Source organism: Pleurodeles waltl, chromosome 7 (genome assembly GCF_031143425.1).
Source record: "Pleurodeles waltl isolate 20211129_DDA chromosome 7, aPleWal1.hap1.20221129, whole genome shotgun sequence".
Taxonomy (NCBI): Eukaryota; Metazoa; Chordata; class Amphibia; order Caudata; family Salamandridae; genus Pleurodeles; species Pleurodeles waltl.
The window spans coordinates 307938117-307965630 of record NC_090446.1 but is presented as its reverse complement, the minus strand read 5'-3'; the positions used below and the strand labels follow the sequence as shown (position 1 = coordinate 307965630).

Here is a 27514-nt window from a genome sequence, read left to right as displayed (position 1 = left end):
AACTAATCCCTAGCGAAATTGCACTGCCTGCGAAATAAAGAGAAAAAGTAGTCCATAAACCATACAGAAAACATGCAGCCTCGTATGCTTTCAGTAGTTGGCCTGGGAACTCGAGGAGGGATAAACACCAGAAAAGGCTTGATGTATGCATGCCTTCCACTAATGAAATGAAGCGAATGGTAAAAGGCAAGCCCACAAACCAACCAAACTCATGGGTGTGGTTAAAACCCATAGAGAGATTACACCAGGGACAGAGCACTTTGCGCTCAACCCTAAAAATATAGATCCTAGAAAAAAAATACCTAAATCTTGAAACACAAGTACACTCCATCATAAGGCCTGAGCTCAATTTACATCACAATGACATATTTGTGGTATTGTCATGTTACTCTTGTTACATGAATTTCCTAATATTACAATATCATGCCATGTCACAAACCCATCCTGTATTCATGGTAAACATTTGCCACAAAGGCAGTGTTGTTGGTAACCATTTACCACAAATGCATGGGAATGACACCAATGACAGAACAGAAACGGCTATTGTTTGTGTTGGTTTTGCACATTCATTTTAGTATGAAATGCATTCTTGCTTCCAAAGAAGACAGGAGGATGCATTTTTATGCTAAAATACAGTGACAAATGGCAGTATTGAATTTTGCATAATTATGTGTCATTCCGTGTTATTTTTCCTGAATTTGATGTACATATACAAAAGCAAATTGGAGAAATCCGCACACCCCTATCTATCTTTTGGGTTAGCCTGCCACCATGCTCCATTTCTGATCAACTGCCATGGTTTGCATTTCATTCTGAATAAATTCAAGACTGGAGAAATCATGTTTAACAGAGGGGAGGGGAAGCAAAGTCTTCCCAGGAGTTGCATCCAGTGCTATGATTGGTAGAATTCCCCTTTGAGCTGCCATGGTAGAGGAAATGTATTGGCTTTCCAGTAGCACTGAATTTTATTTTCTGATCATCAGATATGATGAACTGTCTGAATCACAATAACAGCTGAGCTTATCTTTTCGATCCATTTCATTATCTTATTGCTCTTTCTATAATTTAAGTCATTCAGATCCAAGCTTCTTATTTTGACTTTTGGGATCTAAAGACTAGAGACAGACAGTTTTGCATTTATCCACCCTCGTTCGTAACCTGTCACTGACATCATCATTAGGTTTTAGCATTCACTTTCCTTCCCCCCAATTCAAACCCCCGCATCCTTCGCCTGCAAACTCCACCCCTTCACCAACCTCCTATCTCCAAACCAAGCCTTTGGCCCGTTACCACTCCTGTAGATGGTTTCAGCCATATCCCTCAGTTTTTACAGCATAACCTTGTCCTTGTGCTTAGGATTCCACCATCAAGAGGTTCAACTCTCAATAGTAGTGACATTTGTATTTTTATTTTTCTCCTTTCTACCCTGGTCCCCATATTTGTGTGTGTATTGCAATCAATAAACTCCAATACAACACTACCATACAGTGAAGTCAGCTATGGTGTTTATCCCACATGTGTTATTGTGTTACGTTAGTCTTAGCTCTCAATCATATCTTACACTCACTTAACAATTTCTGCTTAAGATATAGTAGGGTACACCATTTCTTTAGTGCAGAGATTCATGGCCATCTTGAATTTCTCCAAACACAATTTGTATTGCACAGACCACTGACACAATGTAGAATCAGCCTGCCCAGAGAAATTTTTATGTAGTGAGATAAATTATACTTTTCTGAGCAACTTCTTGGTGCAATTGTTCTGCATTTTGATATAATGGAAAGCATCTGTATATACAGAGACATTGTACTCATTGTTTACCTTCAAACACTTCACATTACTGGCCTTTAACAACATATTTTCTTAAATCTGACCCCTCTTTACAAACCGAGAAAATGAAACAACACTGTGTGCTAAGTCAGTAGAAACATTTGCTGGGGTAGCTAGAAAAATAAGATCCTTAATCAGGCATGCTAACAAATGCAAATAAGATCAGCCTCTATTCCTTTGTCTGTGGTATTCCTACAAATCTTAAGTTGGAACCGCAAGCTTGATCTTCCAATTCTTCATTTTTTTTCTCCTTTCTCCTTCAGTGAAAGGAGTTCCATTGAATTAGTCTTGAGTTACATCTGAATTTGAGCTTGTGTGTCTTCTGCGTCAGAAACTGTGTTTACCATCTTGCCAAGCTCTGAGATAAAAACATTAAACTTGGTATTTATGCATTAAAACTTCTATTGAATCATCTTTTCTATTATATGGATTTGATCTTAAGTACAGCCTGCTCAAGGTGCTGCAGCAGTTTTAACGGATAGGATCGGGTAATTTCGCTGACTTGCAGCATTGTACCTTATTTTACATCACTTGTATTTGTCAGCAAGTGTCCATAACTAGTTTCAGTTAGGGGTTCCATAACTAGTTTTAGTTGTGGGCATCTCAAAACCAAACCGATCTTCCACTTGAGTTGTTCATTTAGGTGTTAGATTATGAGGTTGCCGGGCAGAGCTGATCACCAGCAGAATAAACCACAGTGCTAAATTTTACTCAGTAGTATTTTTCTCCATTGGGAGTATCTTGTTCCCACCTGAATCACTATAATTGTTTGAAACTGAGGAAGAAACCTCTATACTCTGATTTTTATTGAACAGTGTTGTACCCACATTTGCTTTTTCTTCTATTATGCTTGCAGTCTTGCTTGGTATTGTTTTTTTGTTCTTTTTTTACTTTTGGACGTGTTCCACTTCTAGTGATAATGCTCTGATTAGCCAGTGAGTTTAAAATAGTGGCTGCAGAATACTTGATTTTAATGCTTCTCCGTTATTTCAATCAAAGATCCTCTATACACATTCTTCTTTTTTGCCTGACTGTTTTTCTACGTAGCATCTTGATAATTCCTTGATGTTTCCAGTAGTTGTTTTTAAAATTCATCAATGGCAACTGTGATCATAATATTCTTATTAAGAACCTCATGTCTCATATTTGCTGTTTGCCTGACTGCAGTGGAGGTAGCTACTGCTTTAATAATTGCGGGACTAGAGCGATATTGTTTTAATGATGTTGCCTTCATTATTTGTGAGCAGTCCATTGTTACTGTCAGTGTTCCCTTATTAAGTCAATTGATTTGCTACAAGTTGTACTTTCTGGGTAGAATCGTATTCTCCTTGTGATAAGTAATGCTGCTAACCTCAGTCCCCAAGTGTTGAGTGCTAAGTAGGCGATATAGTGGGCAACCACATGCCCCTCCATTGAGGTCAGTCTTGTGTAGTGAAAGAGAATATTGTCCATTCGTTGACTTTGAGAATGTTTGCTGAATAAGTGAACTGGGGTTTTCTTCTCCCGTTCAGCTTCATTATCACCTTGGGCTGTGCCCTAAGGGGCTCACTGGAGCACCTTCATAAAGTTACTATGCTTACTTAGAGCTGGAGTGTTCTTTAAAGACCAGTGGCACCACTGCTGCCTTCTGTGAGGAGAATTAACACCCCTCCCCATTTAACCTGCGCACCTGCAGCAGTCAAATCTGTTGATTGCTGGCATGGTGGAAGCACTGGGTTGCATGTGTGACTGGATACTGTCCATGACTCGGCCCCCTGCAGAGTTAGGACTAAGGCAGGAATGCAGGAAACTAGTCTGGTGACGTGAGAGACTAGTTGTGTGTGATGTGAAGCAGGTTCTTCCCTCCTCTTAGTCTCTCTCTAAGTTTTCAAGAGAGCAGTCCAAAGTGAGCACCCAAGCCATTCATTTTTCTTGTCTTACCACATCCTACATTATGGTGGTCATTACAACCCTGGCGGTCGGTGATAAAGCGGCGGTAAGACCGCCAACAGGCCGGTGGTAAAAAAATTGGAATTGCGACCATGGCGGAAACCGCCAACAAAGACAGCCACTTTAACACTTAGACCGCCACAGCGGTACAGACAAACAGCTTGGCGGTCACTGCCAACAGACAGGTGGAAGTCAATGTACCGCCCACAGTATCACAACCTACCAATCGTCCACCTTTTCCGAGGTGGATTCACCGCGGACAAAAAAACACGGCAGAAATAGGACTTTTAAGGGAAAACGCTCACCTCTACACACCCCACGAGGAATCCGGACGCCATGGAACTAGAGCTGCACATCCTGCGAGCCCTCATCTTCTTGCTGCTCTACCAGGAGCACGAACGCCGGCGGCGAAGACTGCGGTGAGTACTGCACCTACGACACAGGGGAGGGGGGAGGGAAAAAACAGGGACACACACACACGCAACACCCCACCCCCACCCTCACCCACTACAACACACACACAAATACATATTTATACATTATAGTTACACCCCACCCCCCCCGGAAGAATGCAAAGACAAAAGAAAATGAGTGTAACCATTGTAATAGATTAAAATCAAGTACGCAAAAAGATATATATACGCCATAAACAAAATATACACCAATCTTAGTAGTCCAGGTAGTGCTCCAATGAAGTCAGTGGAACACTGGGCCCACACGGTATGGGCGAGGCTCACATAAGATCACCGACCATGACGGAAAGAACACTGCAGGGGCATCAGAGAGCAAGAAAACAGGCACCTCACGGGGAGGGAAAGGGGGCACCTCAGCCAGTTGAGTGCACGACACCAAATCCACGAGGGGGCCACATGCCCACTGTTCAATCCTGGGGAGTTCAAAGCCACAGTCTCTCAAGTCTCTACAGTGGGTGGGTTGCCCACTGTTCCATCCTGGGGAGTGCAAAGCCACAGTCTCTCAAGTCTCTACAGTGGGTGGGTTGCCCACTGTTCCATCCTGGGAGTGCAAAGCCACAGTCTCTCAAGTCTCTACAGTGGGTGGGTTGCCCACTGTTCCATCCTGGAGAGTGCAAAGCCACAGTCTCTCAAGTCTCTACAGTGGGTGGGTTGCCCACTGTGCAATCCTGGGGAGTGCAAAGCCACAGTCTCTCAATTGGATAACAGTCTCCACTGGTTCTGGAGGGGGCCTGGTGCCCAGAGTGCTTCATCCTGCTAAGGACAAAGAGTGCTTCATCCTTCTAAGGACATAGGTAGTGGATGGCAGTCTCCACTGGTTCTGGAGGGGGCCTGGTGCCCAGAGTGCTTCATCCTGCTAAGGACAGAGGTAGTGGATGACAGTCTCCACTGGTTCTGGAGGGGGCATGGTACCCAGAGTGCTTCATCCTGCTAAGGACAGAGGTAGTGGATGACAGTCTCCACTGGTTCTGGAGGGGGCCTGATGCCCAGAGTGCTTCATCCTGCTCATGACTGACACAGTAGCATCAGTGCACTTGGTGCTCATGGGCCAGTGGTGCTTGGAGCGGCGGTGCGCTGTTCAGCGGTGCATGAGGCGGCGGTGCCCTGTTCAGCAGTGCATGAGGCTATGGTGCTCTCTGTCCCAGCGGGGCTTGTGCTGGCGGTCCTCTCTAGCCCAGCGGGGCTTGTGCTGGTGGTTCTCTCTGTCCCAGCGGGGCTTGTGCTGACGGTCCTCTCTGTCCCAGCGGGGCTTGTGCTGGTGGTCCTCTCTAGCCCAGCGGGGCTTGTGCTGGCGGTCCTCTCTGTCCCAGCGGGGCTTGTGCTGGCAGTCCTCTCTGTCCCAGCGGGGCTTGTGCTGGCGGTCCTCTCTAGCACAGCGGGGCTTGTGCTGGCGGTCCTCTCTAGCCCAGCGGGGCTTGTGCCGGCGGTCCTCTCTAGACCAGCGGGGCTTGTGCTGGCGGTCCTCTCTAGCCCAGCGGGGCTTGTGCTGGCGGTCCTCTCTGGCCCAGCAGGGATGATGGCGGTGGCCTCCTGGGTAGCGGGGATGATGGCGGTGGCCTCCTGGGCAGCGGGGATGATGGCGGTCTCCTCCGCCGTGCTGCTCTTCCCAGACTTCCAGGTTTCTTGTGGCCCTTCCCCACCTTTGAAGGTGTCACAGCTGACTCCATACTCCCACCGGGACCCCTGGGAGCGCCTTTGGTGGCTGGAGTCTTCCCCCTCTCCTGCAGGGCACTGGCCAACTTCTGATGCTTGACAGGTGGGGGACTGTCCGTGCTCTGGCTCCATGCCACACAGGCTGCCCTGGTGGCCGGTGCACTCCAGATTCCGGTGACTACAGGCACCAATGGTCCCGGAGATGTTGTGGCTGAGGTGCTAGGTTGGGACCTGGAGAGTCAGGACCTAGGAGACGGACGGAGTGGGGGAGGTGTGGGAAAGAGGTCAAGGTTGGACAGGAAACACATTTTTGGAGACACTGGGATGGGTAGGTGGAGGGGGTTTGGGAGTGAAGAAAGAGGTTGTGGTTGTAGGAGGTGTTCGTTCGGTGACTTTGGGTGAAGGTGCATGCGCTGGAGGCTGTCGTGAGGTGGATGGCTGTTGGGTGGGTGGGTGCCTGCGTTTGTTTATCTTGGGAGGTGGCATCACAGACACACTGGGAGAGGACACAGGGGACGTGTGAATGGTAGTGGGGGTGGTGAATGCATGTGAGCAGGGTGTAGTGGTGGGTGTGCTGGTGATGGCAGTAGTGGCTGTATATGTAGTGCATGCAGGTGTGAGTGTAGACGAGACTGGGAGGGAGGAGGGAGACGAGGAGGAGGGACACACAGTGGAGGCAGTGGATGTTGATGTGTCTGCATGTGTGTGATGCTTGCGTGAGTGCCTGTGGGATGTGTGGTGCTTATGTTTGCCTGAGCTTCCCTTGTGTGTTGACGTGTGTGCATGCTGGTCTGAAGGTGTGCCAGGGATAGGCTGGGGTACAGGGGATTGGGTCTGGGTGGAGGATGTTGGAGGGGGGAGGCTAGAGACGGGGACAATGGCTGCCATCAGTGCTGAGGCCAGAGTCTGAAAAGCTCGCTGAAGGGCCGCCTGACCAGTATGAATACCCTCCAGGAATGCATTTGTTTGTTGCAACTGCCTTTCTACACACTGGATGGCATTCAAAATGGTAGACTGCCCAACAGTGAGGGACCTGAGGAGGTCAATGGCCTCCTCACTGAGGGAAGCAGGGGTGACTGGGACAGGGCCTGAGGTGCGTGGGGCGAAGGTGATGCCCACCCTCCTAGGTGAGCGGGCACGGGGCAAAGGCTGAGGGGCTGCTGGGAGGGCGGTACTGGTGGGGGGTGGCGGCTGTACCTGTAGATGCGGGGGCACAGATGTTGCCGCCACCACAAGGGAGCTCCCATCAGAGGACGAGTCTGTGTCGCTGGTGTCAGCTCCTTTCCCCGCCGTGGAGCTCCCCTCGCCCTCCGTCCCACTGGTGAAGTCCGAGTCCGTAGTTTCGCCTTCCATGGACATGTGGGATGCAGCTCCCTCATGCTCCGGTGCCACTGCTTCTCAGCCTGATGATGCTAATGCACACAAGAACAGGGAGACCACAAAAAGGGGGAGGGGGAGAAAGAAGAAAGACATGTTTAGTGCATGCATTACCGCTACAGTTGGCGGACACGACAGACACAGAAGCCCCCTACACTACGCCGCGCTCTTGGGCTTCACTGTTCAATCCCTGGGACATGGCCTACTAGGCTATGGATGACATCTGCATACATGGATGGCACAGGGGCATGAGTAGGTGTACTTGGCACACTATAGAGGTGGGGTGGGGTGCCACATGGCCTGCCTTACGGAGGGACATTGTCTACTAAACTCACCCTGGCCTAGGGAAACCCACAGCCCTCCTCCCCCACCCAGACACCTCCACTGTGCGCTAAATCAGCAGGATGAGAGTGTACTCACCCCCTTGTGGCTGCTGTGATGCCCTCAAGCGCCCATCCAACTCCGGGTACGCCACTGCCAGGATCCTGAACATCAGGGGGGTCGTGGTGCCACGGGCACCCCTCCCACGTTGGGAGGCCATCCCCAGCTGAGCCTCCGCCATCTTCTTGCTCCAGCGGCGAATGTCCTCCCATCTTTTCCGGCAGTGGGTGCTCCGTCTGTGGTAGAACCCCAGGGTCCGGACGTCCTTGGCGATGGCACGCCAAATATCTTTTTTCTGGTGGGCGCTGACCTACATGATTTGTACAGGGGGAAGAGAAACTTATTACCAACTGCACAGTCATTGGCCCCCATCCCTACCCTTGGCATGTGGCACATGCACTCACCGTCGTTTCACGCATGCCGTTCTCTCCCCCCTTCCTTCTTACTTCCACCCCTCTCCACACAGGCATAGCCCATACAGCATGCTCCCAGTGTACTTACCTGTTTGTCTGGAGGACCGTAGAGTAGCGTGTACTGGGGGAGGAACCCATCCACGAGTTTCACCAACTCATCCGATGTGAAGGCAGGGGCCCTTTCCCCAGACACTCGAGCCATTGTCTCTTCCAGACTGAGGTCACAGCAGCACTTGCAGTGTAGGTCCTCTCCTGTCGAAGATCAGGGATCGAGTGATTGAACAGATAGAAAATGGCGGTCACATCCGCTGCGGTGCGTACCGTCACCGCCGGCGTACATCGTCATTGGCTCATGGGACCCATAGGGTCCAATGTTAACCAATGCAGTATTGCTCTGCGGTCTTCGACTGCCTACCGCAATGGTGTACAACGCCAGCGCAGTTACCTCACATCCCATTGTCCCACTTTAGAGGTCAGGCAGCCGCCATTTCAGGAGCCCACATGGCCTTATTTGTAACTGCGTCACACATACCTAGGCCTAGCCTCAACACACATACAGGCCACTTTTCGGATTATGATTCGTGATCTGTGTAAGCTGTGGGTACGCACCTCTGATTTGGTTGACTCTGTGCTCGCTGTTGTCCTTCATAGGCACCGTCCGCTGGGACATGTGAGGAGATGGCGGCATCCTCCGGTGTACAGACCGCTGGTGGACCTATCGACAATGGAGGAAAGACATGTGATCATCACATACAGGCTTGACCGTGCCACAATCCATGAACTGTGTACCCAGCTGGAGCCAGACCTGATGTCAGCAATCCGCCATCCCACAGGAATCCCCCCTCAAGTGCAGGTGCTGTCAGTGCTCCATTTCCTTGCAAGTGGGTCATTTCAAACAACAGTGGCCATAGCATCAGGGATGTCCCAGCCTATGTTATCCAACGTGTTGTCCAGAGTGTTGTCTGCCCTGCTGAAACACATGCGGAGCTACATTGTTTTCCCTCAGGTGGAGGATTTGCCTACAGTGAAAGGTGATTTCTATGCCCTGGAACATATCCCCAACATCATAGATGCCATTGATGGGACACATGTGCTTTGGTTCCCCCCCCCAGGAGTGAACAGGTGTACAGAAACCAGAAGAGTTATCATCCCATGAATGTGCAGATGGTATGTTTGGCCGACCAGTACATCTCCCATGTTAATGCCAAGATCCCTGGCTCAGTGCACGACGCCTACATCCTGCGTAATAGCAGCATCCCTTATGTGATGGGTCAACTCCAGAGGCACCGTGTGTGGCTATTAGGTGAGCACCTGGAAGCAAGTCAGTGGGAATAGTTGTCTGGGGATATCCCTAAAGGTTAGTGTGTGTCTAACAGTTGTCCCTCGACATTTGCAGGTGACTCTGGTTACCCCAACCTGTCATGGCTACTGACCGCAGTGAGGAATCCCAGGACAAGGGCAGAGGAACGCTACAATGAGGCCCATAGGCGAACACAGCGGATAATCGAGCGGACCTTCGGCCTCCTGAAGGCCAGGTTCAGGTGCCTCCATATGACAGGTGGATCCCCATTCTATTCACCAAAGAAGGTGTGCCAGATCATCGTGGCCTGCTGTATGCTTCACAACTTAGCTTTGTGACGACAGGTGCCTTTTCTGCAGGAGGATGGTCCAGATGGCGGTGTTGTTGCAGCTGTGGAGCCTGTGGACAGTGAAGACGAGGAAGCAGAAGAAGAGGACATTGACAACAGGGACTCGGTGATCCTGCAATATTTCCAGTGAGACACAGGTAAGAATACAAACCTGCCTACTACATGTACTTTAACATTACTACCTCTCTACTGTCTGTCGTTTTCACCCAGTGTATGGTCACTGAGTTGTCACTTTCCCTTACAATTTCACAGATGTGGGTCCCACTGTGTGACATTTACTTTGATTCCTCATGGACTAGAGCTGTGTGACATAGGTATGTAGACATTACAATTGTAAGAGCTTTTTGCCACAGTAATTGATAATACACTATTTCGAAATCCCAGACTGACTCCAGATTGTTTTGTGTTTCAAGGGTGTTTATTTCAGTGCTCAATATTGGAGGGGGTTGCAAAATGGGGAGGGGTGATGGTGGAGGTATGTCAATGGCAGAGTCCAGTCTATTGGTCTCACAGGTGCATTGCCAAATTGGGCATAGGAAGTGGAGCTGGGGCAGTTTGAGGATGGACAGGGTGACAAAGTGGGAAAGAAAGATGACATTCAGGGTGGTCTCATTTCTTGGCGGGGGTCTTGGCATCGTTCTCTGACTTTGTCCTGGATCTCAGGGACTGTTTGCGGGGTGGTTCTCCATCTGCAGGGGGTGGGGTGCTGGTTTGGTGGACCTGTGGTGGTACCTCCTGTCCACTAGCACCGGCAGAGGTGGTGGGTAGTTCATCGTTCAGGCTAGTGTCAGGGGCCCCTTGTTGTTCCACAGTGTCCCTCCTGGTGTTGAGTATTTCCTTTAGCACCCTTACAATGGTGCCCAGGGTGGAATTGATGGCTCTGAGTTCCTCCCTGAAGCCCAGATACTGTTCCTCCTGCAGCCGCTGGGTCTCCTGAAACTTGGCCAGTACCGTTGCCATCGTCTCCTGGGAGTGGTGGTAAGCTCTCATGATGTTGGAGAGGGCCTCGTGGAGAGTGGGTTCCCTTGGCCTGTCCTCCCCCTGTCGCACAGCAGCCCTCCCAGTTTCCCTGTTATCCTGTGCCTCTGTCCCCTGAACCGTGTGCCCACTGCCCCCAGGTCCCTGATTTTCTTGGGTTGGTGGGTTTGCCTGGGTTCCCTGTAGTGGTGGACACACTGCTGATTGACGTGTCCTGGGGACAGACGGATGGGCCCGCTGGGTGGGTGCTGTGCTGTTGTTTCCAGAGGGGGGAAGCTCTGTAGTGGCCTGTGACTGTGTGATGGTCCCCGATGGGCCGGGCTGGTCATCTAGATCCAGTTGGACAGAGCTGCTGTCATTACTGTGGGCCTCTTCTGTTGGTGGTGAGGACATGTCTGGACCCTCCTGTGCGGTGAAGTTGGGTAGGGGTCCTGCAGGGGTGTAAAAGCATGATTATTGCATCTGTGTTTGCCATGGTGTGCAATAGGTGGTTGACTGTGTCCCCCAGTGTTTGCATTCATGTGTGGGACCTTGTGTGAGGATGGTTTAGAGGGGTGTATGGGTTTGTGCAGTGGGCACGCTTTGGTGTTGGTTGTCCATGCTTTGTTTTTGCATGCAGGGCTTGGTGTTGGGATGTGTGGTTTCTGATATTGGGATATTTGTGAGGAGTTGGAGTGATGGGGGTGAGGGTGAGGGTGGGGGTATGTGATGGCATGCTGGTTGGGTGGGGGATGAAATAGTGAGAGATTTGACTTACCAGAGTCCATTCCTCCTGCTACTCCTGCGAGGCCCTCAGGATGCAGAATCGCCAAGACCTGCTCTTCCCATGTTGTTAGTTGTGGGGGAGGAGGTGGGGGTCCGCCGCCAGTCCGCTGAACCGCAAGGTGGTATCTTGAGACCACGGAACGCACCTTCCCCCGTAGGTCGTTCCACCTCTTCCTGATGTCCTACTGATTTCTTGGGTGCTGTCCCACTGCGTTGACCCTGTCCACTATTCTTCGCCATAGCTCCATCTTCCATAGCAATGGAGGTGTGCTGCACCTGTGATCCGAATAGCTGTGGCTCTACCCGGACGATTTCCTCCACCATGACCCTGAGCTCGTCCTCCGAGAACCTGGGGTGTCTTTGCCGTGCCATGGGCTGGTGTGGGTGATGTGTGGGGTGGTGTGTGTGGTGATAAGTGTGCTGATATGTAGTGGTGTGTAGTGTGAGGTGCGTGGAAGTTATGTGGGTGATGGTGTTGTGTGCCTGTGGATGCTAGTTTGTTGATGGTGGTGTCTCTCTCTGGCCTTCTTTCTGTATTTTTTCTCGTGGGGGTTTGTGGGTGATGTGGGTGTGTGTTTTATATAGTATTGGGTGTGTGGGAGTGGTGTGTGTATGTGTCTCAGGTGCGTGTATTTCGATTAGTCCAATGTGGCTGTGTTTTGGAAATGTGTGTGTATTTTGAGCGCGGCGGTGTGTACCGCCAATGGAATACCGCGGTTGAAAGACCGCCGCGTGGATTCGTGTGTCGTGATAGTGTGGGCGTATTTCTGTTGGCATGGCGGTGGAGGTTTTGTTTTCACCAGTTTATCACTGACCTCTGGTGTGGCGGACTTGTGAGGGTGTCTGAATTTTGGCGGATTCCGTGCTGCGGGTCATAATAGCTGTGGCGGATTTCCGCGGGCGCGGCGGTGTGTTGGCGGTCTTCTGCGCGGCGGTAAGCGGCTTTTACCGCCAATGTTGTAATTACCGCCTATATGTCTGTCCCTTTGACGATGAGGGTTCGAAAAATAAACTAGTATAGAATACAATGACATGCATTATATTGAATTGATACTGAACGAAACATCATAAAGACTAGATTAACTTTTCTCCTTTTTGTGGTTAGAGGTAGAAGGTATGGTCCACATAGTTTACTGTGTCTGTGAAGTCTGGGGGTGTTCTGGTGAAAGCCTAGAGTCACTAAGGGAGTGACATTTAGGTCAGTGCCAACATGAGCATGGATAGACACCATAGGGCAGATTTAAAAGCCTTTAGCGCCATCTAATGACACATTAGTATCATTTTTTTATGCTAATGTGGCGTTAGATGGCCAAAACTGCAGCGGCAGATCTACAAAGTGGTGCCATGCAAGCATGCACCACCTTGTAACCCTTTGCGCTACATAATGCATGCACCATACATAATGCATGCAAAAAGAGAGTTTCCCTGTTAAGGGGGGGGGGGGGGGGGGGTGAAAAAATTTTGCAATTTTTTTTCAGCACTTTTAATGCCTGCTCAGAACAGGCGTTAAAAGGAGGTCCACCATTATTCATAATGGGCCTCAATGGGCTTTGTAGGATTACTGTCAACATTTTTGGGCTAATCCTGCAAAGCTCCAAACTAGCAACAAAAATGTTGACGCTAGTTCCCTAACTACTGCCATGGTGTGCCGTTTCTTAGATAGGGCACACACATGGTGGCGTTAGGGGGGGCATAGAGGGGCACAAGAAAAGTGGCGCTGCACTGGGTGCAGCATCACTTTTCTTAAATCTGGCCCTATGTGTTTTTTATGCTTTATTATCTTTTTAAAGGAAGGTTTGCAGTACTCAGTCTGTTTTGGCAGTGGGTTTGATTTGTATCTATATAGAAACCTTTTACTGTGAAGTATAAATCAAACTCTCATCAGACCAGCCCCCTATTTATTTGCGCCTTTGTAATCAGAGCCACTGGAATTATGCGATTCTGCGGTTGCAATGTTTTACACTTAATTATGGATTTGCAACATAATCTACCACTTCCTGCTAATCTGCAGATTGTAAAATAAAAATGTTTCTAGTGTAAGCATTTGTTCCTACGCACTCGGAGGCACTTCGCAAAGATTGACTGTTCATCTTTTAGTTGTTTATTGCTGTTTCTTAGTATACAATTGACACTAATGAAGTTACGTAGATTCCAAGACAGTGTTACCACGTGTAAAAATCTGACAAAATAATTAAATAATACCATCACAAAATGTACCGAATTACATGCATAATTTAGCTTTTCTTGCTGCATAATTTAGTCATTCCTGCCACATAAATTGATCACCCTAATTCTGCATGATTTCAGTTGACCTGCCTTTAATTAATTTCCACGAAAACACAGTGGAGAATCTGCATTGGTAAGAAGCGTAGCGACGCCGACCTTTATGTAGTTAGTGCAGCGGTGTCAAGGCTGAACTCTGACCGGTAATACTGGTGGGAGGAAGCTGCCCAAGACAACACAGGATGTCGCATATCAAGACGGACATAATAGCAAACTCCGTCCAAAGTCACTCTGAGATGAAGAAAATATCTCGAGAGGCATAGTAGGATGCGAGTATGACGTGCAAGCCACCAAGACTTTTGCATAAATACACAAGTCCTTCAGGATGTGGGATACAACATTTGAGAGCGTCTGACAGTCACGCTGAAGCTTAACTATTTCCTCGTCCATAATGACTGTGACATATACTGCCCGAACACCGTTCAGAGACGAGCTGGGCCTATGGATATTGGCGGTCACACATGAATGTTGCTGCAACAATCAGAGGTGGGAAAAATAAAGGGCCATGAAATAAAAGCAAATTGCAGGAAACAACAAACAACACCCTTTAATTGCAGGCGAGGAAACAAAGCAATTGGAGACCAATCAGTGAGCCTAACAACGCGTCTAAGGGCCACTTTATCGTCCTGGGACTCGGGTGCTTGAGGTCTGTCGAGGGGGAGGGGCATAAGAAGGGAGGCATGAGCAAAATAAAGTTTTTGCTTCTCTTGAAGACAAAGACAATCAGACCTGCTTGCAGGAAGCTACATTGCTTTGTATCAGTAAATATGCGACCATGGAATTTGCTGTAACCACCCTATTGAATGATAACGAAATCAGCTGGGCTTGTAGACATATTTCTTGGTAACTTTGTGCCTGCTTTTCAAATTAGGGGTGGTGCTAGTTCAGACAGGTCTATAGGGCAGTCAGACCGTGCTTGATAGGCTGGTCTGACAGACCAGTGTGTGTTTATTTGTCTGTCAGCCAGTGTTATGATCTGCTGGGCCGGTTTTTTATTATTAGGGATTTTAGATGTGGTGCTGTGAGCTAGCCAAACAACCCATCATCTACTGATGTTATGAGAAGACTCTTGGGCCTGTTTATGAGCTGGCATGCATCGCTCTTGCACCACGCAATGTAGTGCAAGAAGGACCAAACCTTAAGTCAGATTTATGAAGCCATGCAAGGCCACTTTGCGTGGTCCTGAGTGGCTCCATTAATCTGGAAAAAGACAAAGCAGCACAAATTGCTGCTTTGCCCTACTCTGCCCTGTGAAGGTGTTCCATGGGTGTTCCCACTCAGCTCGCATGGTTTTTGATGCATTCACAGATTTAACAGAACTGTTAAACCTGGGTGTGCGCCAAAAAGATATGCCTTTCAAGGAGAGGCGTAAAGAAGAGACATTTCTTTATTTCACCTTGTTACTTCCTCTTTCTCTGTGTGCTGGATTCCACAGCACAGATAGCTAAAGGAATAAGCTTCTCAGGATTGATTTTGTGCAAGAAGGTGTCCCTTCCTGCACAAAAACAATCCTGCATGCAATGCAGGGACCCTTGCACCATGGTGCAGGAGTCCCTGCATCGGTAATAGGCTTCTAAAAGGGCACCAGCTCAATGAAAAAGGCAGGTGTGTGTGCACAGAGTGACTTTTTCATAAATAGGATCCTCGGTCTCTACATTGTGATTTTTTGTTGATCTAATACACAGTCCTACTAAATTTGCAAGAACCGTATAACATTTCCTTGATATTAAAACAAACATTGCCGGTAGCAAGCTCAAATTCATTAAGTATTCCCTACCCTGCAAATCAGAACATGTCTTTCCAAGTTCAAAACTGCCTTATTTTTCAAACATGGGCCACTTTTTTAGCCATCAAATTTACTGACGTGGCCAGTTTTATTTTGGTGTCCGGGATTATTTTCTGTCCCAGTCTGACCCTGTAGGTTTATGAAATAAACATAAGATACTCCCTGGTAAAGCTTGGAAGTTTTGACCCCTCTCAGCTTCTCGGCCCTAAACAACAAATATGAAGCCTTGCATGCCTTTTAACTTCACACACAAGGGTGGAATATGTTAGTGTTACAAGCCATCCTTAACTCCTACAGAGGCAACTGTTTGTTTGGCTGCTATGGATACTCCTCACTTGAATTAATGTGGTCAAGCGGTTTGAGCTGTTGCCTCTGGAGCCTAGAGACCCGGTTTGAATCTTGGCCTCTGGTGTCAACCAAGCTTTCCATGGATTCTTGGCAAATCATTTACTCCTGGGTTAGGAGGCCAGTTGCCAGTTGGTGATCCTGGGCTGGCAGGAAAATTGTGCAGGACAGCCATACGCAGTACCCTGACACTGCTGGATTCTGGTTGTACCACTCCTAGGAGAAGGTGGCAGGACCCTGGAAGGAGGAGTAGGGGGAGAAGATCCTTGCCTCTAGCCCCTGTGGAATCTATGGGTGCAGACCTGAGGTTGGTGAATCAGTGGCAGGGTAGACTCCCTGAACAGCTTGGAAGTGAAGTGGAGACAGGTTGCTATATGCACCTGGGGCTACTGCCCCCACTCAGTGAGGTTTCAGAGACCAGAGGCACATGGATGGCCTGGGGCCTGGTTCTGGCCATTGGCAGCTAGAGAGCGTGTGGGTAAGCCTAGGTTGCTTGGGAAGCACTGAGAGAGGGACCCAACTGGCATAGAATTGGAGCGTGCCCCTGCAGTTACGGGCCAGGGTCCATGTTCTATCACCCCAACCAGGGAAGCCCATCAAGTTATTGATTGGTCTCCCCTGGCTTTAAGCTGGTGGGGGGTTTGGGTTGGACGTGGCCCTTTTTGCGGGTTCATCCCCAGAATTTTTGCCTCCTTCCTCCTATTTATTCTGACTTCTTGCTGTTGGCTCCAGGACTCAGCACTTTATCACTGCTGATCAGTGCTAAAGTGTTCGTGCTCTCACTTCTAAAGTTTGTATGATTGGCTTATTCATAATTGGCACATTTAGGTTACCTGTAAGTCCCTTGTACAGTGGTATCTCTGTACCCAGGGCCTATAAATTAAATGCTACCAGTGGGCCCGCAGTGCTGCTTGCATCACCCACTGAAGTAACCTTTCAATCCTGTCTCAGGCCTGCTAGCTCAGGGTCTGCTGGTGCAGTTTACTGCCACAGGGACCTGGCATCTAAATTTATTTGCAAGGCCCTTTTACTATATGTAAGTCACCTCAAAGGGCGGCCCTAGCTAGCCTTATGGGCAGGGTGCTATGTATGTAGAAGGCAGGAAATTTGCCTGGTTGCGTGGCCTGTCCTGGTAGTGACAAATAGCCAATTTGGTTTCTCCCTGCTGTGAGTGCTGCCTTCTCATAGGATTGCGTTGAAAATGCCCTGTCATATGTCTACGGGGTATTGTCTGATTTATGAGGGGCAGCGTGGCATTTTGGTATGATTGTAATGGTGGTGAGGAATGCTGCTTACTGGTGTAGGTGGATTTTTTACTATCGTCACAGAAATGCCACTTCTAGATAGTGAGCATTTCTCTGTGCTTATGACGCTGGTGTTTGGCAGCTTGACTCCAATCCATGTCTGAGCAAAGTGACAGTTGGGCTTTGTGCATACTTTTCAGACAGCCTGTACACAGGGAGGTTGAAGGTGTCACAGAGTTGCATCTACATTTTGAATGGTCTTCCTGGGTTGAGAGAAGGGGAAGTGGGACCCACCTGCATCTGTAAAGGCTGTGCCCTGACCTCACTCAAAGGGCCCATTTACCACCAACTGATGTCTGGAGCATGTGCTGGAGGAGAGAGGGTACAATCTTGTAACCAGTTGTAACTCAATGAAACCTCCTCTCCCCCTCTTTGTTAAATCTTGTGCAAAACTGAGTATAAGTACAGGGGGTTTTCCCCATGAAAATTAGACACTTGACACTTGGAACATACTTGGAACTGGACACAGAATGCTGTTGGAGGGACTCACCAGGATCTGCCTTGGACTGCTGCAGCTGTGCTGACCTGTGACCTGCTTGGTCACTAGGAGGAACTGCCACTGTCTGCATTTCGTTTGTGCTGGCCTATTGTTGGGACATTCGGCCCTGTGCTACACTTTGTTGTCCCCAGGGGCTGGGTGCTATGCTATGGCCCCTGACCCCTGCAATTGCCTTGCAGCATGATTAGCACTTTCTTTGATATGCTAGAGAGCATGGAGTAGCGCTGTGCTGGATGTTAATATTGGACTGCCTTTTCTTTTAATTGTATAGCGCCCTGAGAATGCTTTACCATTGCTGGGAAGTCACCGCCTCGGCCCGGGAGGGCTGCAGCTTCGAGTGATTCATACAGCACTTTCCTTTGTGCCCCCGGGGCACTACAAAGAGAAAGAATGGAGCAAGCACGCTCCTAGTGGTGCCCCGGGGCGAAGCACTGTCTGAGGAGCACCCCCGGGGCACCAGCTGCCCCAAACTTGGCCAGATCACCACTGTGAACCAGTCGGTCTGCATCAGACTCACTCACCAGATCCGGTGCGGGCGAGCCAGTGAGTTGGTTTTGGCAAATGGGTGGGGTGGAAGCCACATCGGAGGCCAACTTCTGTTACAATAGGTGGTTTTACAGAGTAACCGCTGGGCCCTCTTTCTGTTTACTTCTCTGCCCCCCCCCCCCCCCAGGAGGGCCAGTCGTAGCCTCTGGGGGCCCGCGGAGACAGTGGGCACCCCTGGCTGGGCCCCAGGAGGTGTCCCTATATAAGAACAAGGGAGGGGGGTTGCCACCCCACTCCCCCAACCACCAAGTGGCCCCCATTTTAGCGACAAGGAGCACTTGGGGCCCCCCTTCCACGTCGTTGCACTCAAGGTGCCTTCATCATAAAGACAAGTACATTTAGTGGTAATGTGTTCATTAGGGGCATTTAGGCTGATGTGTTTCTGCTCATGACTTTCCATATATTTTTCTGATGTTCCTTTTATGGACATTCTGGGAATCTTACGCTAACCCGGTTTTATGACTTGCCATGTATGTCCTAATGTTTCTGGTATGGGCATTTATGAGGATCTTGTGACATGTGCATTATTGTAGTAATGTTTTTTCTGACTACTGCTTATGTTGCAGAATAATGAGTAACCTGTGTGTCATATGTGACTACTGCTGGTTTCTGCAGATTAACAGTACTGTGTAATGTTCTGACAACTGCTTGAGTAGCAGAGTATTACTGACATGTGTTTGGTCTAATAATTTTGTGTAAAATACAGTTTATTTTTATATAACTTGGTGTTGTGTCAGAAATATATAATCTCCATCAAGGAATAATAGTAATGATGCTGGTTTTTATGGAATCAAAAGGTTCTTTTGGGAGAAAATCTTAATGTGGGGAAAGAGTTTTGCTACTGATACACATGTGTCCTCCTTGCAATATGAGGGCCTCAATCAAAAGGTATTTCTGTGTACCTTATGTGCATAAAAGGATGAACAATTTACTGGTGTGTCAGCTTTTACACTTTGATGGGATTAGGGCAGAGTGGGAAAAAGGGTGAAAGGGAGAGTTTTGACTTTCCAAATACACAAGACACCCCATGTTTGTGTGTAATCACAAATATTTTCAATGGTCATTCCTAACTTAGAAATACTTTCTAGAAAAGGATATAGTAACTCCACTTAAGTGAATGGGGTGGTAACAGCCACTAATTTCAAGTAGGTGTAGATGAGATTATTTATCAACAGTGAACATGTTTTCAATATGAAGTAAAAGGAAAAAATGTAAATGTGCAATAGTATTTTTCTACCATATACAATCTGGTGGATAACCTGCCAATGACCCTAATTATGAGTGGGACAGTACTGAGTCGATTTTACTAATGGTAATATAGAATGCGATTTGACCATTTTGTGGGGGAAAAAGTCTCCCCAATACTTTGAAATTAAGACTAAAACCCTTTGAATTGGGGAATTACATTGTGGGGCTGATTTGTCTAGTGATAAAGTCACATGAAATTATCTATTTAATGCATTTTTACCATACATATTTACCACCTGCTCTAAGCAGTGGTCAATGTAAGGGACGGCTGGAGCATGCAGTGGAGATGAGAAAGGGAGTTGGGGAAATTATGAAGAAATGGGAATTTTTTTTAGTCCAAAAGAAATTCAATTGAACTATCTCAGTCAGCCTGCATAATCCCATAAGGACTATGGCCCTCATTACAACTTTGGCGGGTGGCAAGCTTCGCCCGCCCAGTTGTATCCACTGCGCGGCCGCCAATGCGACCGCTCTCCCGTGGTGGCCATTTCAAGATCCCCGCTGGGCCGGCAGGCAGAAACCTAGTTTCCGCCCGTCGGCCCAGTGCGGATGTTGGCTGCAACATGGGAGCCGGCTCCAAATGGGGCCTGCGGTGTTGCGGCGGTGTGACGGGTGCAGTTGCACCCGTCGCGCTTTTCACTGTCTGCTATGCAGACAGTGAAAAGCTCCATGGGGCCGTGGCAGGGAGCCTCGCGACTCCACTTTCTGCCAGCCTTTTCATGGCGGTTTATACCACCATGAAAAGGCTGGCTGGAGGGGGACTAGCAGCGCTGACCTGGGGGATTACAACCGCCTGGACCAAAGTGGTGGGAAACTGCCGGTCCCGGCGGTGCGACTGCGGTGCTACCGCCGCGGTCGTAATTCCAAGGAAAGCACCACCAGTCTGTTGGCAGTGTTTCCAACGAAACAGCCCTGGCGGTCTTTGACCGCCAGGGTTGTAATGAGGGCCTTTGGCATAATCTGATAAGAACATCCATTACAGAATAAGTGGACCTGTGGATGCTTTGCAGAGGACTTCATGTGTAACAGGCATCAGGTCCAGCAGAATGGCGGTGTCGACCATGGTCGGGAGGCAGGGGTACACCTGAGGCCTCAGAGGCGGCACAAGAACTGGAGGCTGATGCCTCCTTTTGGGTGATAGAAAGGATGCCAGTACTCGCTGTGATCGTTGGCGACGCTGGGCCAGTGGAAGCTCTTCTGGTTCACCGTTCGTCTCAACTGGGGCCTGCAGCATACAGTTGCTCAACATTCCGCTCCTCTCGTTCACCGAAGAGGTTTGGGGTATCTTCCTCCTCATATTTGTGCACCATGGGGAGGTGAGGCGATTCAACGAGCTCGCTAGTTCTTAAGGGTCTTCTTGTTTTGGAACGCAAGACACACTGAGCAGGAGTCCTCACACCGTTCGGGAGGCAAGCAAAGGTTGCAAACTCTGTGTAAATCGGTTCTCGGGTAATTGGCGTAGCAAGTGGGGCAGAACTGAAATGGAGTCCTTTCTATTTTGAGGACAGTCTTGACTCAAGCGACAGAGTCAAGCGTTGGTGATCAACAAGGAGTAAAATATACACAATAATGGAGACCAACGAAGAGCATGATTGTTCAAAAGACCCAGCGAGAAACTAATCCGAAGGCCCAGCGAGAACACCACACGGCATTGATCTGGAGCACACTTGGACACGTCTGAACAGGGCAGTGGAGAAAAAACAATTTGACAATGGAGCTAATGCTCATTCGCAACACCTCTATTAGGTGGAGCCACCTGGTCTCATGACTTAAAAAGACTTACTTTGAAGAAAAACAAGTTGTAGACATCTGATACTAGATGCGGAAGTATACAACATGTGGATCTACAGCACTACGTGCCACAAACAGAATCTTACAGGGTAAAGAACTTTTTCAGTCTGGTGGGTTGAGTTTCAAATAAGTGTTTGAATAAGTTATTTATGAATGGTTTAACAGACTGCAATGTTTGTTAAAGTGCTAGAAAGCACTTTAAAGATTTTTACGTAATTGTTAATTTGTTGAAAATGTTTTTAGTGACAAATAGTTTTAAATGCCAGTATCAGTTTTTCTAATTCTACCAAGATTACTTTTCTTGGATTGAGTTTTATACCCAATACACTGAGTCTGTAGCCAAGTCCAGAATTAATTTAAACTGTGGTGAACATGCAGCGTCCCTTAAATCACAGGACATACAAAACAACCAGTGATAGTAGAAAGTCCCTCAGCAGAGTGAAAAAAAATCATATAAACTTATACCGATGTGAATGCAGTGACGTGCTGTAATAAAATAAGTGTGACAGCGAAAAATATTATTAGGATGTTACCGCTATCACTGCCCACTGCTGACACTGCTTACTGAAAACTCAGATACCTGTTATGCAGTTCCTATGTCAACCATAGTGTTATGTACCACACTCCATTGATCCCATACAAGATGTGCTCAACACTCTAGAAATTCTATCATATACATGATAGAGTGTAACTTGCAGCATGAAACATACATTCCACATGTCACAGAGATGACTTGATCCTGAGTTGTACCTTGTCTGGTGAGAGCAGTTTGTCCATTGCTAGTACTTGTGTCAAGATGTTATAGTGGAAAACGAATTGCAAGTACTAGAATTTGGTAAAAAAGCATGATTCTATAGGCTACTTGCTAGCCATTATCATTTTGAGAACCCTTATTAGTTTTACTAGAGGTTCTAAATCTGACCTCACCAATGCAGACCAGAAGGCCAGTCCTACATTTCTTGGGAAAGTTTTCAGGAAGTATTGGGTTGGCCTGGGACTTCTTGGCTCAAATAATTTAGGCCCTCAATATGACATTTGCGGTAAAAAACACCTACCGCTGCGGCGACGGCCGCCAAAAGTCCATCGCTACGGCTACCATCCTTCTGCCATAATAGGACCACAGCCGGAGTTCCTCCACAAGAAGGGTGGAAATCCGGCTGTGGCCATACTGGCAGATGGCGGTAAGTTGGAGCTGCTACCACCAGCAATGACACGCCAGTAGACCGCCGCCAGCCATATTATAATATGGCTTGGCTGTGTAATGCTGGTGGGTGCCAGCAGTGCCCCGTCCCATCTCCTGCCGGAAGACCCCCTGGATCCAGGTAAGTCGGGCGGAGAGTGTGTTTTGTGTGTGTGTTGGGGGTGTGTGCATGTATGTGTGAGTGTGTATGTGCGGTTGTCTGTTTAGTGTTGATTCAGTGCATGAATGGCACGGAAGTGTGAGTGCGTGTATGTATGGAAATAGGAATGCGTGTCTGCGTGCATGTTTTGAAGTGTGTGTGGATGCGTGTATGAATGGGAGAATGCATGTGTGTATGTATGTGTGAATGAGTGTGTGTCTGTGTGATTGGGGGTGTGGATGTAGAGGGGTGTGGGGGTGTCTGGAGAGGTAGGGGAGTGGGGGCCACCTATCAGTGACAGCAAAAGAATTCCCTGTCACTGATAGGGCCTACCGCCATGGTTTTCGTGGCGTTCGGCGGTAGGCAGGGTTATAATCCCACCGGTAGCACAATGGCAGCCGCCGGGCTGGAAATGGTTATCTACAGCCCAACGGCTGCTACCGCCATGGCGGTCGGAGTGGTACAATGTCATAATGTGGCGGTAAGTACCGCCAGCCTGTTGGTGGTACTACCTCCACATTAACGCAGACCGCCAGGGTCATAATGACCCCCACAGTGCCTTGTGTGTGTGCTAGAGCCTGGAGAAGGCTCTTTTTGCCAGAACTGCCAATGCTTGTGTGCCTTATCGAAGTGAAGATGTTTATTGCTAAGTTACTATTATTGCACGTTTGCAGCAGTTCCTTCATCCAGTGCATAAAATGAATTCCATGGTGTCACACTGGCAAACACCTGATCAACTTAAGTGCTAGCTAAATGCAAATAAAATAAATGGTGTAAGATACAAACCTTAATTTCTAATTAATGGAATTAATAAAAATGATTACCTTGAAGGGAAGGCAAAATATACGTTTTCAATGTCTAGAAAAGGATATATTGCAAACCTGCAGTTTCCTGTTTTTCTGAAGAAATTCTCAGAAATACCATCCCATGTTGAAAGAGTTCTAGGGCTCTTCTTTTGTCAAAGATTTCCTCACAGTCTTTTTGGGTGGTCAATAATTACCTGCAATAAAAGCTCAAAGCCCCAGCATCAGTTTTGGATAATTTGTAAATCTTCTGTCAGTTGGCCCCATTGATGGGGCTTTGTACCAGTTGGTACTTACGTGTTATGCCTTGCACGGTCAGAGCCCTTGAATGGCTTTCACGAATACATTTTTGGCTTGACTCGCTCGGATAAATCTACTTTGATTCTTTCTTCTTGCAGAAGACATTTCTCCTCTCTGAAGGTGAATTGGTGCTATGACCAAAACCATTCCAGTTGAGTCCATGCTCACAGCATTTCGCTGCACACCTTAAGCTGAATGTTCGAATCCCTATTGTTATTATTAATTCTACACCTAGGAGCGGGTGAAGATGCAGAACTTCTATTGCTATTATCTTGTTATCACATCTGACAATTACTGACGGTGCGTGAAGTAACTAGAGCTAGTGTTTTACAGATCAACAATGTCTTGCAGCAGTCTTTCTGAACATAACCTCTGGTAAGCCTGTTCCACAGCATCAGCAGGAGCCCAATGTTCATTAGAGCTTGAGCTCTGTATGGTGAAGGCCTAACCTTTGCTCAGCTAACAAAAGAAAATCACAAAACACACACTGAGCTCTGGTGGGCAAAGTTACATAGGATTAGGATGCTGGAAGATGCCTATCAGGTCTGCAGTGGGCAGCTCCCCACTCTGGTTTGCCCCAAACCACTAAGAGGACCCAACTATCATAAAAAATGGAACGCTGCTCCCTCAGGTTTCTACCTCTAGTGGTTGCACATATTTGAATGTTAAGAATTTACAAAGGTTTCCAAAATGCTTCAGGAAACCTTTGACAGTCAATGTTCCAGGGAGCACCACCGAAAAACATTTGTGAATTCTCACTTGCATTCATACGAAGGGTTTCCCACTGTGCAGTTGTATTTAGGACTCCATTATGCATTCAAAAATGCCATGGCATTTGCAAAATTGCACTTTTGTTTTCTCCATAGGGTAACTATCCTGGGGGTGAAATTCCTTTTCCTACACCCCTATCAGTTTCTGGGAGATCTTTTTGTAATTCACACCCTTAAAATACATTTTACTCCTGCAATTGACAAGAATAATTCTCTGAGCATTTAATGTAATGGGAATGGGTGTATGAAAAGATTGTGAACACCCACTGGCTGGAGATTTTGTGGGCGTTCCCAAACATTTCACCCTCCAAGTCCTTGGTATATTACCCCTGCACTATACTGCACCATGCTGGAACAACAGTATCATAGGTAAACTGATTTACAAGTGCAAATGCACGTTTACTTGTGAGTTCACATATTTGTATGACAAGACATTTGCTTTTGTAAATAGAACTCTCACTTGCAAGTTAAAAAAGACAAAGGAAATTTGTGGAATTCTTTAGAAATTGGTGGGATTCTACACGGACCTATAATTTTCAGGAAGACCCAAAGCTTCAGAAGGAGTTTAAGGAGATAATCTACCAATCCTTGTTAAATTTTGTTTAAACATATGTTAAAATGCCTTAAAAGCCAGAACATAGACTAAATATTACATGATAATTATGAAACAAGGAATTGATGATCTTGTCCTATAGCAAGGACAGTAGATGTTTTCTAAAGAGTGGAAGCACTTTCTTGAAAGAGATCAAGACATAAAGGAAATAAAGCTCATTTTTAAAGTGAGGGGTTATAAAACTAACAGTGTGCATACCTTCTCACAGAAAATGGTTTGGGGAAATGAGGCATAAGGAAAGAAAGCCGATGGATCTGTAAACGTAATGGACGCTGGAAGAATAATATGATTCTGAACACTTTGACCACTCAGGCAGCTTGATTATAAAATATGTAAATTACCATTTTTTAAACAGAGGGTTTGTCAAGATAAGAAAGAGAAGAAATAGAAGTTGGTTTCAGGTGAAGCATGAAGAGGGAACAGAAAAACAGGAAGGAAATGTAACAATGTTTGAGCCACCGCGGGAAGAGTTTGAAGTGGATGAAAACTTTTAGCTTTAAATCTGGCTGAAAGAAAATTGACCCAAGCTGAAATTAGTAACCTTAGTAAACTTTTGAGTTTAGTACCAAATTGAGAAACTGATTTATTGATATTAGAGTGCAACAACTTAAATTCACTTGGAAACTGAAGTTCAAGATACACATTTTAATTCTTAACAGCCAGGGTATTTTTGGCCCGCTATGCATGAACTATGAATCCATTTGTCCACTTGTGTATATTTATGTGATGATGCTATGATGTTTGCTTTGGATGTTTTTGATGACATGCCTAAAAATGTGACTTTAGGTCCTGAAAGTATTTTGAAATGAAAATCAAGATATACATCAGCTTTTGGGGACTTCGAGTTGGGACCTGTGTGATGAAAATAAGTGAATGAAAATAACCTTTAAAATATAAGAACATATTTGATCATCACAGTACCAACGTGAATAGGAATGAATGATATGATAAACCTTTAATAGTAAAATACAAGAACCTGAATTCACAATTAAATTGACAAACAATAAGGACAACCTTGTTATTGTAGTTATTTGTGATTATAATCATTATGTATGCAACCATCTACTTAATGAATGCACATATATACGACTTCCTGGTGATTCCACTAAGGCAATGTTCAAGAACTATTGGAGTTGTTATTTATTAGGGATATTAATAGTCTAGTAACTTGAAAGGAACAACATTATACATTTGTACAAAATCCTAGAATTTCTATCCTTTACGTTTGTCTAAAAATTGACAAACCTTAGAGACTAGCTAATTGAGGCCACTTGTGTCTGACACTGAGAATTCAAAAATATAACTGTCTTCTTATATTTACGGTTTCTTTTTGCCTGTACTTCTTAACCTTTTTTGTTAGTTAAGAGTCACAACAGACTTCTTGCAGAAAATGTATAAGGTCAACTGGGAACTGGATGTTTGGTTTCTGGAAATGTTACTCTCTTGTAAACCTGAATCAGTCTCAAAGATTGGATTAATCCTTTAAAGTATTTTCTTTACATGCAATCTGTAGACTGCACTGATTATTCAATATTGCTACTTGGCTTAGAAATAACTATTTTGTTTTTGAAGTATACTACTAAAGACACATCCTGGGTACTGCAATGGGGTGCATGTTTGCTCCAGCATCTCATAATTTAATGATTGGCAGGGGTTTGTGTAGTAATCTACTGTAATTAATTATATGAGTCACATTGGCAGTTTGCTTGAATTCATTAATGCATTTTATTCATTTTGAGGGGCGTCACTATATAACACAAAAATGCACAGAGACTATGTTTGAGATGAATGCAACTGCACCACAAATAATAAATTGCTTATCAAAATTAAGACGATATAAGTTGACTATGTATAAGAAGAAGGTGGAAGACACTCTCCTATTTCCAAATGTGACACCAAAGTGTCTGGACACCTAGGCCTTCATTTTTACCCTGGCAGTCTTCTGACCGCCAGAGTAAATGTGGCGGTCCCACCACCAACACACTGGCGGTGAAGCCGCCACATTATGAGTGTGGCAGGTTGGCCTCTGTCAACCTGCCAGATCTCCACTCACACCACCATGGTGGTCGGAACCGCCGGACCGGAGATGATCATCATGGCAGACACGCTACCGATGACAGGGAACTCCTTCCCTGTCACCGGTAGACGGCTCCCCCCGGCAAGCAGTAGACCCCCCACCCTCACCTCTCTTCAGCCACATCCTTCCTCTCCCCGACCCCCTCCCCCCTTCAGCCACATCGTTCTTCCCCTCCACCCCCACTTCCCTCTCCGAATACATGCACACATTCACAACATCGATACACGCATTCATGCATGCTTTCACAACAACATCCATACACGCATTCACAACTCCATTCATACACGCACTCACAACTCCATTCATACACGCATTCACAACTCCATTCATACCCACATTAATGCAAGCATACTCACACCCA

The 27514-nt window shown here is 47.0% G+C and overlaps 1 protein-coding gene across 3 annotated transcripts in view; it reads left to right on the top strand.

Annotated features, from left to right (window-relative positions):
• The window catches only part of KIAA1755 (KIAA1755 ortholog), a 517033-nt gene that overhangs the window by 152510 nt on the left and 337009 nt on the right, over window positions 1-27514 (top strand). The window lies entirely within an intron of this gene.